The 16,569-nt window shown below is 38.4% G+C and overlaps 1 non-coding gene across 1 annotated transcript; it reads left to right on the forward strand.

Moving 5' to 3' along the window:
* Positions 1 to 4,495: 4,495 nt before the first annotated feature.
* LOC145820774 (small nucleolar RNA R71) lies at positions 4,496 to 4,602 on the forward strand. Its single transcript, XR_014362836.1, has one exon. It is a non-coding gene; the product is annotated as a small nucleolar RNA R71 (small nucleolar RNA).
* Positions 4,603 to 16,569: the final 11,967 nt, after the last annotated feature.

The following is a 16,569-nucleotide window of genomic DNA, read 5'->3' on the forward strand; positions in this document are numbered from 1 at the left end:
TACATTTTTTTTTATATATTTTTATGTATTTATTAATTTTAAAAAAAAGATTTTCATAAATTTTTTTTTAAGATACATCTAAGTAAGGTGTATCTAAAAACAAATATTTAAAGTTTTAAAAATATTCACTAAAAACTAAAAAAAAAAAACACGAAAGTCACTTTTTGCGACGGTACCATTTGCCGTCTCAAAAAAGCAGAGCATTTGCGATGGCACAATTTGCCGTCTCAAAAAATGAGAGTATTTGCGACGGCAGAAAATACTGTCGCAAATACTCTCATTTTTTGAGACGGCAAATTGTGCCGTCGCAAATGCTCTGCTTTTTTGAGACGGTGTGCCGTCGCAAATACTCTATTTTTTTTAGACGGCAAATTGTGCCATCGCAAATACTCTACTTTTTTGAGACGGCATTTTCTGCCGTCGAAAAAAGTGACTTTTTGAGACGGCAAGTGTGCCGTCGCAAATAGTTCCGTCTCATAAACCCACTTTTCTTGTAGTGTTATGGGATAAATATGTTTGGTAAATCTGAATAGGGGGTATAGATTGGTATTGTTTATGTTGGTCTGAGTGTCCAAGGTGAAAGACCGAAAACACACACGGAGTAGGTGCCACGTGCCTTCCGGTTAGGAGCCGGTAAAATGGAGATTGGTAGTGCTAGTTATGCTTACTTGCAGACACCAGCCTAGGGATTTCTAGTGTCGTATTTATCACCCCTTGTTCTATCAAATAGATAATTGAATTAGTTATACTTTTGAACAAGTGCATGGCATGAGAATTTCAAAATGAGAAAACCTATGATTTTTGGCAATGGCATCTCATATGCATTGTACCTCATGATATTATTAAACTACGTGTACTTTATTTAGATTATCTCTGCTAAGCTTTATGCTCATCCCTTAGTGGAAACCATTTTCAAGTGATTGCGATATGCCTTTGTCGAAATGAAGGCAAGAAGGAACTTTTAGAGCACAAAGCTCGGTTTTTATTTGTTTTCTTTTTGTAAGCCAAGGCTTATTCGTGTTTGGGTGTTAACACCATTTTTGTGCAACCGGGCAAGGCCTTGGAACTTGTAGCCAATGGGACATTATTTTGTAATTAGCTTGCTTTAAATTTCTATCATCACACTCCATAGATTTATATTTTAGAAATAGTGAATGTATGAATACAAGTGATTTCTTCTATGATTCTTACTAGAAAGTCATGAATAGAAAAGAAAGGGTTTTGGTCCTTACATTAATGAATTTAATATTTATCATACTCTCTCTCATGTTAATTATGGAATAATTGAGAATTAGATTATCTAGAGTTAAATTGGGTTTATCGGATGTATATATTTTCGGAGCGTTACATGCTTGATCATGTAACACCGCTTTGAAAATAGGAATTGTTCGACACTCGTGTGTCGAGTGTCTCATGGTCTCACAAATTCCACAAACATCCTCTATTTTGCTACAGATGTAACTTCCACTAACTTTTCTTAGTTCCATGGCCTCTAACTAGGGGTTTAAATTTGGCCCTAGCTCAGGCCGACCCATGGTAGAGCCTCGCAAACACCCGCTAATTTTCGAGTTGCGTCGGGCAGGGTTGTAACGCCCCAACTTCCGGGCCGTTAAATACGCACAACAATACAACACAAGTAGGATAGATAACCAGAACATCTTAATATACATATATAACCAGAGTTAATATCACAGATAATTCGTTTATGTTCCATTACAGGATTACCAAAACATTGCCAAACCAAAAGTCAAAAAGAAAAAAAAAAACGACTAGTCTAAGTCTTCAAATGAACCACAACTCCAACACTTCATCTTGTTTGCCTTCGAAATAACCTTCACTATTGTAAACTGTTTCATCACCTGGCATGACACGCCATGAGCTTGGAATGCCCAGTAAAAACACACACACCCCCATATCTTCTAGCAACCAATCAACCATACACAGAACAAAATAGGTAACATAACATACAATATTACGATAAGGGTCTATGAATTAGTAGTTAGACTAGACATCTAGAATCCCCCAAAGAGATCCTTCTACCCAACCACAAGGATTGAACAACGGACTATTCAGAACTCCCCATTTTGCTGCTTTGCAAACCTTACCACCTATGCCCGCCTCCTGATTATTTACCGGTCAGTGACATTGATGGACCTCAAAAGGGACAGCCAAACAAGTGGGCTCGCTTACACCCAAATCGTGCCTAGTGCTCGCTTACACCCTGCACATACCATACCAAATTGTGCCTTGGGCTCGCTTACACCCTGCACATACCATACCAAAGGGCTCGCTTACACCCCGAAACCACCGCATAGAGTCTGAATACATCTGTGTCAACCTAGGGGCTCGCTTAGACCGCTTGCGCAAGACTTAACTCATTTGGTTTTAATCCCATCATAATTCATGTCATTCATATGTATAAATTATTCCAACACTAATGTGAACGTCACCCATTGCCAACCCCTTATCATTTCCCGTTTATTGGATCTTTTGCCAAGCAAGTTAGTCACATTCGGTAATTCGGTAATATAAAAGAGCATGAGACAAACATAAGAGAAGAAATATAGCCCATGATAAGCATACATAAGTATGGTAAGGCAAGCAAATAACATTAGGCATGCTTTGAAATACTTAGAGACAAATAACACAATAAAACACCATTTCCAGCACAGTTCGGTTCTGCAGGGCTAACAAGAATGCTTTGGGAAAAATACTTCTAGGTCAAATTAGGGGCTGAAATTGCACAGAAATAATAATTAACCTGTCTAGTTTCAATTCCAATTCTCAGAATTTGCACAGCACCTCCAGAAATTCATCTACAAGCTATATTAAAAAACCTGTCCAGATTTGTTACCCTTTGGGAAAACTAGTTTTCCTCTCAATCTACCCAATGATTTTCACCCAAATAAATTCCATTGGAAAGAGGACTCAGAATTTTAAGTTTTAACAGAAGAACCAACATGAGATGATTTTTATGGAATTTTATAAAATTGAAAGAAGTGGACTGTTTTTCAGAGACTCAGGACCAGATTTCTAAATAAAATATCCAAGCACTAAAAACACATAATTAGGAGCTAGAAAAATTATCACAAGCTCTAAACACACCAAATAGCCTACACTAAATTCAGATTTGAAAAATAAATAGGTTTGATATTTCTTTTAAATTAGAGAAGTTGCAGCAGTGCATAATTTGGAAAATTTGTAAGGCAAAGTCACTAAATCAAACCCACACTTTCATACACATCAAAAACCCTATATACCGTTAATATGCAACACAAGAGGGTATCTAGACAATAGGATGAGATGGGTGAAAGAATTGGAGAAGACATGGAAGGGTGTGTTCTTACCTTGACCCTAGAAGGCACCATTTTCTTCATTTTCTTTTCTTCTTCTTCTTCTTCTCTACTTCCCTCTAATCACACTCTCCTTCTCTCACCCCCTCCTTGGCTGTTGGTATGTGTGTGTGTGTGTGGAATTGAGACAAGGATCCTAATTTATAGGAAATAAGCTTGGTCTTAGCTTAATGACTAAGGAAGTATAAATATCTAGATATTTTTTTATTTTGTTTTTCAATCAATTTTCCACCAAAATATTATTTGTGACACCTATGTACATAATCAAATAAATAATATTCTATTCAAATAAATAATAAATATTCAAATAAATAATAAATAAAAGAAACAAAAACAAAAACAAAAATAAAAATAAAATGTATGAATTAATTTATAAACTAAGAGGTAAACAAATAAAAACCAAGTTTTAGGGTATTTCCAATTATAAGGTGGTGTTCTCGGTTTAATTTTGATAATATACAGGAAAATTATTCTTTATTGGGCCATTTTGCCGACTTTTACGAAACTAGGTGCTAAAATGCTATTAAACTAAGGCTCAGGGTTTCATGTGTAATTACCAAATATTAGGGTCTCTACAAGGGCTATGTGGGAAAAATCCCGACCCAATCTCTAGCCTAAGCCCGCTCAAAATCAGGCCTAACTATTATTTTTAAAAAAAAAAAAAAAAATTCCACCAAAATAGCTTGAAAATGACATTGAACATTGGGTGGGCTGGGCGGGTCGGGCTCACGGTCTGAGTTGGGCTTCAAAACATACGGCCCAGCCCCAAGCCTAGGCCTAGGGTCTCAAGTTGAGCTTGGGCCCTAGCCTGGCCGGGCCGAGCCACAAACTAGTGGGCCGAATTTACACTCCTACCTCTAACCTCCTAGTCAAAGTAGTTATTCTTGCACTCAAATTATCTTTTTCCCTAAGTTCGTATTTCCCAGCACCAAATGAAGGTGAGGAAGGCTTTGTCTTGTTTGAATTTCCTAAAGACTCAATAGTATCCCAAAATTCAGCATTCTCAGCTAATAGGTTAAAATATGTAAAAGCTTCATCTGGTTCTTTATTAAAAAATTCACCATTACACATCATCTTTACGGATTGGAACATTTGAGGAGTCAAGTTTTCAAAGAAAAAAACTAACAACTCACCAAGATTCATATTCATGATGTGGGCAAGAGTTTAATAAATCCTTAAAACGTTACCAACATTAATAAAATGTTTCATCTTCTTTTTGAGAAAAATTCATAATTTGTCTTTTCAAAGAGTTTGTTCTATGAATTGGAAAAAATTTCTTCAAAAACTAGTTTGCATCTCTTGCCACGTGCCAATTGAACTAGATTGTAAAAAATTAAGCCATGTCTTCGCTTTTTCATTAAGGTCCCGTTTGTTTTCAGAGATAGAATGGAGATGATTCATAGTAAGGGGATTGATAGTGAGAGGATTAAGTAAAATTATGTTTGTCTTGATGATAGTTGTTAGTGTAGAAATTGTTAAATTATTTTTATATAAAATAATAAAACAAAAAAAATATAAAAAAATTAAACATTAATGTTTTAAAAAAATTTCCAATATGTAAAAAATAAATAAAATAAAAAAATTTCTAATTCCCTCACTATTTTTCTAATACCACCTCTACCTCCACCTCCACCTCCTTCATCCCAATCCCCCTTTCAACCTCCATCTTAATCCCCTCTTCCATCATAATTCCTTTCCCAACTCTACAAACAGATACAATACTAAATAACCCTACCTCCATCCTAATCCCCTCCCATCCTTTACACCCCAAAACAAACAGGGCGAAGAGAAAAATGAAACAATTTCAACCTAATTCCTTCCTCAGTACATGTTTGCTCAACAAAGGTTGCACATACTTCAAATTCTTTGATATGCAAATAGGGATTTTCATAATCAAGACTATGAAATTTAGGAAGGAATGGAATCATACCTGATTTAAAATTAAAAGTATTTGCATTAGGAGGAAGAATAATACAAGATGGTTCACTACTCCTTGTAGATTGCAAATAATCACATAAGTACCGAACAGGTTAAGCCACTTGAATTGGATTAATCTCATCAATATTATCATTATTATTTGCCATGATGTCATGTGTGTGTAAGCGAGGGAAAAAAAAAAAAAAAAAATCAAATTCAGATTCAAGAAATTGCCAAAAAAATGTATCAGAATTAGAATCAATACTTACTAGATGACCATATTCATCACGATACCAATGCAAAATAATAATAATAATAATAATACTAATAATAATAATAGTAAAATCCTAATTTAATAATTAAAAATTTTAGTTGAATAAAAAAAATAAAACAATAATTTTTATTATTTCTATTTTTTAATCAAAAAATAAAATCTTTTAGAGAACTCAAATTGAAGGGGAAAAAAATAGTGCCAACAAACAAAAACTATATTAATTTATTAGTTTATTTATTTTTATTAATGAGAAGTGCTCTAGCAAGTTGTTAACAATGGGCTACGTGACCAAGACTTGAAAACGACAAAAGCAAATTATTATTTTTTTTTATAATAAAACACAAAATTTGAATTTAACAATTAGAATAAATAATAAATAAATAATGAAAAATGTTTGGGAGCACTAATTAGTGCTTCCACTAATTAGGTGGCAGTGGGTCCCGCCATTAATGATGTGATGTTTTGGTCTTGGAGTTATATATATATATATATATTTTTTTTTTCTACTTTTTTTAATGCATTAGTACTATTAGTGATAATATTTTTAATGAAATGAATCATTGTTGATAAATAATAGTGGAATGAGTTTACCAATGTTGCGAGAAATCGCAACGCAAACCTCCACGTGACACAATTCGGTATTTCTTGAACAGTGACGTAAATTCCGATAATGGGGGTCAAAAACTTCAAATGTGTATAGATTGATATTTTTAAATAAAGAACCAAGTAATTGATAATAATATAAAATAAAATATAATTGATTAAAAAATATTTGAATGATTTGAGAAAGTAATTGATTAAAAATAATTAGATAAATTATATTGGCACCTCCTGAGATTTATATTTATTACGGTTCTTCTCTTACCTTTTGAAAATTATAACTTCTCCCTGAAATTTAAAGTTTTATTACAGATTCTCTCATTCAGCAATTTAATTTTTTTAAATACCAAATTTGTCCTCATTGGGTAAATTACACTGACCCCCCTTATATTTTAGAAATTACAATCCCTTCCCTAAGGTTTAAAGTAGCATTACCAATTGTCTCCTCAGTTAGTATTAATTGAAAAAAAAATTAATTGGAAAAAAAATTATTTGAAAAAAAAATTAATTGAAAAAAAAATTAGTAAAATTTTTAATTTTTTGTTTAAAAACTAATGTAAACTCATTTTTTGAATTTACGTTTTTTTCTCAAATTTACAAACTGGGACAACCATTTATAAACTAAAAAAATTATCAAATAAGTTTTTATGATAGTTTTTTAAATTTTTGTAAATATAAATTGAAAACTAAAAACGAAATGGTTACCAAATAGGTCTCAGATGATAAAAATGTTGTAAAATTAACAAATAATTAAATAAGTTACCAACATAAGAAATGACTTATCAAAAGATTCTTAGGTTATGTATGTTTGATTTTTAGAATTTTTTTTAAAAAAATTTAAAATTAATTTGGTTAAGAAATAAAAAATAAAAAATAATTATCATTTAAGGGTAAAAAATAATTATAATTTTAACTTTTGGGTAGGTTATATGCATACGTATGGCTGTTTCAATTTAATTTATAAAAAATTATTTCTAACCACACGAAGATAAAAATTATATAAAAATGATAATTATTTTTTATTTTTTATTTCTTAACCAAATTAATTTTTAAAAAATATTTCTAAAAATCAAACCATACATAGTTTAAGAATCTTTTCATAAGTCATTTCTTACGTTGGTAACTTATTTAATTATTTGTTAATTTTACGACATTTTTACCATATAAAACCTGTTTGGTAACCATTTTGTTTTCAATTTTCAATTTTTAATTTATATTTACGAAAAATTTAAAAACTATCATAAAAACTTGTTTGATAATTTTTTTTGGTTTATAAATGATTGTCTCAGTTTGTAAATTTGAAGAAAAAATGTAAATTCAAAAAATGAGCTTACGTTAGTTTTTAGAAAGAAATTTAAAAATTTTACTAATAAATTTTTTTTTCAATTAGTTTTTTTTCAATTAATTTTTTTTCCAACTAATACTAACCGATGGGGCAATTGGTAATGCTACTTTAAACCTTAGGGAGATGATTGTAATTTCTAAAATGTGAGGGGTGTCAATGTAATTTACCTAGTGAGGGCAAAATTGGTATTTAAAAAAATTAAATTGCTAAGGAGGGAATCTGTAATGAAAGTTTAAATCTCAGGGAGGAGATGTAATTTCTAAAGGGTGAGGATGGAACTGTAATAAACATAAACTTCAGGGGATGTCAGCATAATTTACCCAAAATAATTTGAAGTACCAATAATATAAAAGTACTAAGACATTAAGAATTCACCACTAATATTTTATTTGTAAAATATGTCTGATTTAATTTTTATAATTCAACTGAAAATCACACAAAAGTTGTTTTCAATTGGAAGACAAAATTGTTATTTTATAAAAATAATATCTCAAAAAATTAATTATTTTGATTAATTTATTACATCACAAAAATTTAATTATTTGATTTACTGAGAAATTTAAGCTTTGATCGTGCTTGAAATCTACAATAGAACAAACAATTATACAGAACAAAAAAATAATAAAAAACATTTAAATCAATCCTGCCAATATAATCTACAACCGTGAGTGAATCATAAAATACTCACAAATAATCCATTGGAATTTCACCCCTAGTCTTAAAAAAAAAAAAAAAAAAAAAAAAAAAAAAAAAACTCCATAAAAGAAACGACAATTCTGTATTAAAAAAGGGCTGAATGAATGATCCCCTCACAATGGATTTAACATGTATTTATAATAAAAATAAGAAACTAATAACTTAATATACAAGAAAAATAATTAAATAATTATTTTTTCAATGAGCCGTGAGCCGTGACCCTACTTGTGGTTGTAATTCCAACAAAATTCCTTTATTTTTATTCTTGGCCCATTTTTTCTTCTAATTGCAAGGTTTTTTTTTTTTTTTGAAAATTCCAAATAAATTTAATAGATCACAATTAAATATAAATTAAAAGAATTAATACAATAAAAGTGTAACAATACCCAAAATTAATGGAATAACTATGCACTTTTAACCATTTATCACTAAACAATAATACTAGGCATCACGAAAGAAATATTATGAAAATTCTCTATCCTTAGATTAGTTTGTAATATTTTATGGGACTTTTGGCCATAATCCCGTCCTAGAGCCCGTTTTTCTTGAAAAGAACTGAGAGGGAGATTAATGATATGGAATTGGGCCGGACAGAGTTGTGCCGGACAGATTTGGGCCGAACAAGTGTTGGGCCAAGTTGTGTGGCCTGGGCTTGAAGGAAGCTGCTCGGTTAAGGTAGCGCGTGGATTGACCGAGCTGCAAGGATCCGTGGTTACGAAGCCAGTCAGGTGAAAAGTCCAGCGCCAGGAAAGGCAAGGTTGGACCAAGGTACCTGTTTGCTCGGCAGGTAGGTCGACTGCAGACAAGCGTGAGTTGTCCCGAGCTCGGCTTCGCCGAGATGCCGTCGAGTCCGGTCCTCATCTAAGCTTAGCTGTTGGAGTACTTGGGCAGGAAGCGCAGCATGGCGGACGATGGCCGAGATGGTACTGCCCGGCTGCCGAGCTCCCAGGAGAATGGCAGGCAGTTGGGTTAGGTGGTGCTCAGCAAGGTTTATGCTAACAAATGGGATAGTAGAACCACGTGTCGAGAGATCACTGAGAGTAGATTTGGGGCGCAGAAGGTATATAAGCAAGTCTGCGCCCCCATGCTTGAGACAGGACATTTTTGGTGAGATAAACACTAAACACAAGACTCTCCCTTCTCTCTATCTATCCCCTGTGTGTGTGTTCTAACTTGATCGTCGGAGGGGTTTTCCGGCCACACACCGCCAGGTAGCTCACCGCCGTTGTGCTCGCAGGTCGATCGGACAGACAGGAGCTTGGAAGAAAGGAGTGCGGGCTTGCCTGAATATTTGCTCCCCGCACAATTGGCGCCGTCTATGGGAACTTTGAAAGATAAAACCTTGTCTTCCAAGCTCATCCGATCGCTTTCTATGGCGAACAACGAAGAGATTCCGCTGTCCGCCATCGATGGAGCCACTCCGGAGTCAGGCAGACGGAGAGAGGGACACCCCACCATTACTCCGATGGGGGACTTGGAGACATTCCCAGGAGGACAGTCGAGAGACGCGCGGGATAAGCGCGGAAGAAGTCATGGTTATTCATGGAGTCCAGGCGGTCACCGGCAGAGGAGAGACTCACACGCCAGACGTCTGGAAAATAAGTTGAAGGACCAGAACGCCGTCATCCGGCGAATGGCGGCGGAGATGGAGGAGTTGAAGCGGCATGTCAAAGGGAAGGGTGTAGCTGGAGTGGGAGACCACAGTGAGTGCACCCAACCCCGCCGTTCAGGTAGTCAGAGTCAGCGACATACACCGTCCATCTCTATTACCAGAAGTTACAAGGTTGGTGATTCCGATGTGCGTGTAGAGAAGTCCCACGCGCAAGATAGCACTTACCAGCCCTCACATCCGGCGACAACGTTGAGGTACACCTATTCCGCTCGATCAGAAGATTTGCGGGCAGTCTTGGAGGAACGGGCTCGCCGGCGGGAGGCACAGAGGATACTGGCTTTCCAGCGGTTATCCTACGGGGTTCATGCCAGCGAGAAGATCGGAATGCCTCCACCCCGCCTAGCGGCGCCACTCCTTGTGGATTCTGACTTGGCAAGGTTAAGCGCCACCCCTTTCTCCGTGGAGATAGAAACAACACCGCTTCCCGCGGGCTTCTACCAGCCTAAGTTCACGCTCTACGACGGAAAAACCGATCCCTATATGCATGTAAGCCACTTCCTACAGGTCATGGCCGGACATAGGCGGAATGACGCTCTTATGTGCCTTATCTTCCCGTCAAGTTTGGGCGAGCTGGGCTTAAAATGGTTTGAGAGGCTGCCGGAGGGGAGCATAGAAAGGTGGCAGCAGTTGGCCAAAGCCTTTGTGATGCGCTTCAAAACCAACACCAAAACGCCAAAGGAAGTTGACCACCTTCTCAGTGTCAAGATGGAGCCGAGCGACACACTGAAGGCATACAACTCCAGATATTAGGAAACCTTTAACGAGATCTTAGATTGCCCGGTCAACCTGGCAATCACCCAATACAAGCGCGGTCTCCCGGTCGGACATAGGCTGAGGGACTCGCTTACAATGAACCAGCCGCCATCCATGGGGCAACTAATGCAGTGAATCAATGAGCACATCCGAGTAGAGGATGATGCAGCGGCGTCCACCGCGAAGACAACCCTGGTGGCAACAGACAAAAAAGCCTTACAAGATAACCGGTCTGGTGGGTAAAGGGGCTTACCACTTAGATGATTTGGATGGCAAAGGCGTACCCCGACCATGGAATGCGGCTAACCTCAAACTATTATATTTTTATCGTTCTTAAGTAATTTTTTGAGGAAGAACTTGTTTCCCATACACTTCTGAATGTGATACTTTTTTTGTCAATGTAATAGAAGTGAATTACTTTTGCTTAAGAACTTTTCTGATTCAGCCGAGATGATTTACTCCGGCCAAATGAGTTGATGATTTGCTCAACTCCGAAGTTTCAGTCGAGATAATTTACTCCGGCCAAATGAGTTGATGATTTGCTCAACTCTGAAGTTTCAGCCGAGATGATTTACTCCGGCCAAATGAGTTGATGATTTGCTCAACTCTGAAGATTCAGCCGAGATGATGTACTCCGGCCAAATGAGTTGATGATTTGCTCAACTCCGAAGATTTAGCCGAGATGATTGACTCCGGCCAAATGAGTTGATGATTTGCTCAACTCTGAAGATTTAGCCGAGATGACGTACTTCGGCCAAATGAGTTGATGATTTGCTCAACTCTGAAGATTCAGCCGAGATGATTTATCCCGGTGGGAAGCTCAGACGATGGCGATGGAAACAACCGTGGAAGAGATCTAGGGAGTTTGGTTTTGGAAGTTGTCAGTCAGAAGGCCGAGGAAAAGGGGTAATTGACAATCATTTTGGTAGAAAGACCAGAGTTCCTTGCCGAGCTGATCTTGCTCGCCAAGAAGGAAGTCGCGGAGCGGACCTTGCTCGCCTTCCTCGGAGTTCCTTGACCGAGCTGATGTTGCTCGCCAAGAAGCAAGTTACGGAGCGGACCTTGCTCGCCGACCTTGGAAGTTCCTTGCCGAGCTGATGTTGCTCTCCAAGAAGCAAGTCGCGGAGCGGACCTTGCTCGCCGACCTTGGAAGTTCCTTGCCGAGCTGATGTTGCTCGCCAAGAAGGAAGTCGCGAAGCAGACCTTGCTCGCCTTCCTTGGAGTTCCTTGGCCGAGCTGATGTTGCTCGCCAAAAAGCAAGTCGCGGAGCGGACCTTGCTCGCCGACCTTGGAAGTTCCTTGCCGGGCTGATGTTGCTCGCCAAGAAGGAACTCGTGGAGCGAACCTTGCTCGTCTTCCTGGGAGTTCCTTGGCCGAGCTGATGTTGCTCGCCAAGAAACAAGTCGCGGAGCGGACCTTGCTCGCCGACCTTAGAAGTTCCTTACCGAGCTGATGTTGCTCGCCAAGAAGGAAGTCGCGGAGCGGACCTTGCTCGCCTTCCTCGGAGTTCCTTGACCGAGCTGATGTTGCTCGCCAAGAAGCAAGTCGCGGAGCGGACCTTGCTCGCCGAACTTGGAAGTTCCTTGTCGAGCTGATGTTGCTCACCAAAAAGGAAGTTGCGGAGCGGACCTTGCTCGCCTTTCTCGGAGTTCCTTGACCGAGCTGATGTTGCTCGCCAAGAAGCAAGTCGCGGGACGGACCTTGCTCGCCGACCTTGGAAGTTCCTTGCCGAGCTGATGTTGCTCGCCAAGAAAGAAGTCGCGGAGCGGACCTTGCTCGCCTTCCTTGGAGTTCCTTGGCCGAGCTAATGTTGCTCGCCAAGAAGGAAGGCACGGAGCGGACCTTGCTCCCCTTCCTTGGAGTTCCTTGCCGAGCTGATGTTGCTCGCCAAGAAGGAAGGCGCGGAGCGGACCTTGCTCGCCTTCCTTGGAGTTCCTTGCCGAGCTGATGTTGCTCGCCAAGAAAGAAGGCGCGGAGCGGACCTTGCTCGCCTTCCTTGGAGTTCCTTGCCGAGCTGATGTTGCTCGCCTAGAAGAAAGTCGCGGAGCGGATCTTGCTCGCCTTCCTTGGAGTTCCTTGGCCGAGCTGATGTTGCTCGCTAAGAAGGAAGTCGCGGAGCGGACCTTGCTCGCCTTCCTTGGAGTTCCTTGCCGAGCTGATGTTGCTCGCCTTCTTTGGAGTTCCTTGGCCGAGCTGATCTTACTCGCCAAGAAGGAAGTCGTGGAGCGGACCTTGCTCGCCTTCTTAGTGCGGTCACCGTCTTGCATACTGAGGACTGAGAAGTATTACCCCGGTCAGGATAGGTAATCCCAGTCACGCTTCAGTGGACGGAATTAAGGGGCAATTGAGAGAGAGATTAATGATATGGAATTGGGCCGGATAGAGTTGTGCTGGACAAATTTGGGCCGAACAAGTGTTGGGCCAAGTTGTGTGGCCCGGCCTTGAAGGAAGCTGCTCGGTTAAGACAGAGCGTGGATTGACCGAGCTGCAAGGATCCGTGGTTACGAAGCCGGTCAGGTGAAAAGTCCAGCGCTAGGAAAGGCAAGGTTGGACCAAGGTACCTGTTTGCTCGGCAGGTCGACTGCAGACAAGCGTGAGTTGTCCCGAGCTCGGCTTTGCCGAGATGCCGCCGAGTCCGGTCCTCATCTAAGCTTAGCTGTTGGAGTACTTGGGCAGGAAGCGCAGCATGGCAGACGATGGCCGAGATGGTACTGCCCGGCTGCCGAGCTCCCAGGAGAATGGCATGCAGTTGGGTTAGGTGGTGCTCAGCAAGGTTTATGCTAACAGATAGGATAGCAGAACAACGTGTCGAGAGATCACTGGGAGTAGATTTGGGGCGCAGAAGGTATATAAGCAAGTTTACGCCCCCATGCTTGAGACAGGACATTTTTGGTGAGATAAACACTAAACACAAGACTCTCCCTTCTCTCTATCTATCCCCTGTGTGTATGTTCTAACTTGATCGTCGGAGGGGTTTTCCGGCCACACGCCGCCGGGTAGCTCACCGCCGTTGTGCTCGCAGGTCGATCGGACAGACAGGAGCTTGGAAGAAAGGAGTGCGGGCTTGCCTGAATATTTGCTCCCCGCACAAGAACAAACTTTAATTTTGTCTCATAAATCGCTCCAAAATAAAGAACTCTTGTAAGAATGACAAAAATTTTCAGATTTTTATTTTGTGTGACAAATTTACCCTTTCACATACACATACATTGTCTCTACCTTTCTCATCTTTTTCGCCTTCAGTCTGTCTTGTAACACCCCAATTTTTATACCCAAATGATAATATGTTAACCATGGTTCTTTAAAGTAAATCTGAAAATAAATCCCCACACTTGCATTACATGATACAAATAGTCTTCAGGCGATAATGCATTCACTTCAAATCAAAATAACATAAACAAATAGATACCTCGAAGGGTTTACAAGTTTCCAAGGCTTAGGCCTGGTTATACAAAATGGTTATTCAAACCCACACAAATATATCCCTTGGCTTACAAACAGAGTTATAGAAAAATGAGAGCCTTGTGCTCTCAACACATATTTTCTCGCCTTTAGTTAGGCAAAATTACCACTTCTTTTTCTGCACAAAAATCTCGTAGGATCAGCATAAAGCCCAATAAGAAATCCTTCACAAAGTATATACATCTTGTTCAAGTCTCAAAAGATGAATGCACATGCCATGCTATGTCTTTTTGCAAATAAATCACATCTTCATCTTTGAAAAACCATCATGCTCAATGATACCATGAAATGTCCATTGTTCAAAACTTAACAATTTAATTCAAGGGGCAGTAAATACAATCTGGTAATTCCTAGGTCGGTGTCTGCAAATAAACTATATGAATACTCCCAAATTGTCATTTTTACCGGTATTAACCGGAAGGCTCGACACCTATCTGCGTGGGTTTTCAGTCATTCACCCCGGACTCTCAAGCCAACTTATTCAATATCATCTACATCACCTATCAAGACTTACCAACGTATTTTCCCCAAAACCATTCCATGAAAACTTGTTTCTCAATATTCTTTTTCTCAATACAAGTTTTCAAATCAACTTTCAAAGTTTAATGCAATCAAATGAATTGATATGCCAATTTCACAAAATGAATATAAATATTTTTATTCCAATTCATCATCCAAGGAATAACACAATTCCCCCTTCTCAAGTATCCTTAACAATTAGTCGTTTCAAGACTATTTCAATGTTTTAAACAATAATTTCCAAAATGAACAACAATTCTCATATTCCAGGAAATTCATTATTTATATAAATATAAATAACAAAATTTCCAAACATCTATTTATTTTGACACACAAAATAAATATAATAATATCATTCATGGACTTTCAATCTCTTTTAAAAATCTCCAATTTCTAGGTTTTCTCATCAAAACTGTACAACTCAAATCTTTTAAAAGAAAACTTTTCAAAATCATCTTTTCTTCAATCAACAAAGATCAAAACCCATAAGATCATTTTAAAAGAATAAGAGACAAACCCACTTTCAAAATCGCTCAACTTCTTGAATCAACAATCAATTTTCAAAGCTATCGAATGATGATTTCGAAAATCATCTAGATCTTGCAAAAATATATATATATATAACTCTAAGAAAATCCCTACCCTACATTTGAAAAAGAAATGAGATGAAACCCCCAAAATCAACGGTGCCGAAACTCGATCTTCACCGAACACAATGAAGCCCTTGAGAAGTTAACCGACTTTGATGAAGAAACTATGACAGAACTCTAATGGATCTTGAGAAATCAAGATTTTGATCCAATAGAAGGGAGAGGAAAGGGTTTTTAGAGAGAGAGACAGAGACCTAACAAGAGTGAGATACACTCAGCCTAAAGAGAAGAAAAGACTAAAATTTCGAACTCACCTACCACTACACGTGCGATGCTTCTCCCGCACTTGCACTCATGCACCTGCATTTATTGCTGTAGCCAAACAAGCTCTCCCATGTTTTCCGCATGTGCGGCTCAAACAATTTCGAATACATTTTGCATTTTTACTTCGGGGGCGCTACCCTCGGACCCACCAAGGGGCGCTGCCCCTCTGGAACCCCATGAGCTGACCGGGCAGCTCGACCCCCGACATACTCAGTGAAGTGACAAAACATGAAAGAATTAACTTTCGATACAACTCTGCAAGGCACAATTCGGGTTGAATTCGCATCTAAAGGTTTGGAGACATTACCTGTTCCAAATACACCACTATAACCCGATAACCAAAAAAAGGAGAATACAAGGGAAACAAAGATACGTAACACCATTCAAGACCATACCAACCCGAGCCCGGAACACCACAAGAGACGGGTCAAAACTGGGATCGCTACATATCTCAACTTTCTTTACTAGCTATTTATTTCTCTATCTTTGTCTAAGAGCTATCTTTACCACGACCACCATTGTTTCCACCACTTCCACCATCTCCACCACTACTATCTCAACCATCGGCGATTTTCGTCACCGTTTCCACCACTACTACCATTTTAACCACTAGCGTCATTCGATGCCACTATACCACCGGCAACTACCATCATCATGCTTTTCCTCCAAGACCCTAGATTTGAGATTGACAACCTTAGATCTGAGATTTATCATCTTAGATCTATATTCTCTCTCTCCCTTCCTCTTTGTCTACTCATGATGCTTTGTTTTTCAGACAGTAAAATTTTATTCTATTTTGAACCAGATCTTAGGCAATATATGTGTTTTTTCTATCTCTCTATTTCTCTATATTTTTCTCTTTCTCTCTATATGTTTATAGTTTTATTTTAGTGCATTTTTTTTTTGTCCTTATCAGTTTGAATATTGATTTTGAGATCTCAAATGAAAATGTTATTTTAGTCCATTCAAATAGTAAAATTTACTTTAACATAGAGTAAAATTTTACTTTGTATGAGAGTAAAATTTTACTGCTAACGTTATTAATTCAATGTTCTGACAGATTT

The sequence above is a fragment of the Camellia sinensis genome, chromosome 2, assembly GCF_055761805.1.
Source record: "Camellia sinensis isolate YWXY chromosome 2, ASM5576180v1, whole genome shotgun sequence".
Taxonomy (NCBI): Eukaryota; Viridiplantae; Streptophyta; class Magnoliopsida; order Ericales; family Theaceae; genus Camellia; species Camellia sinensis.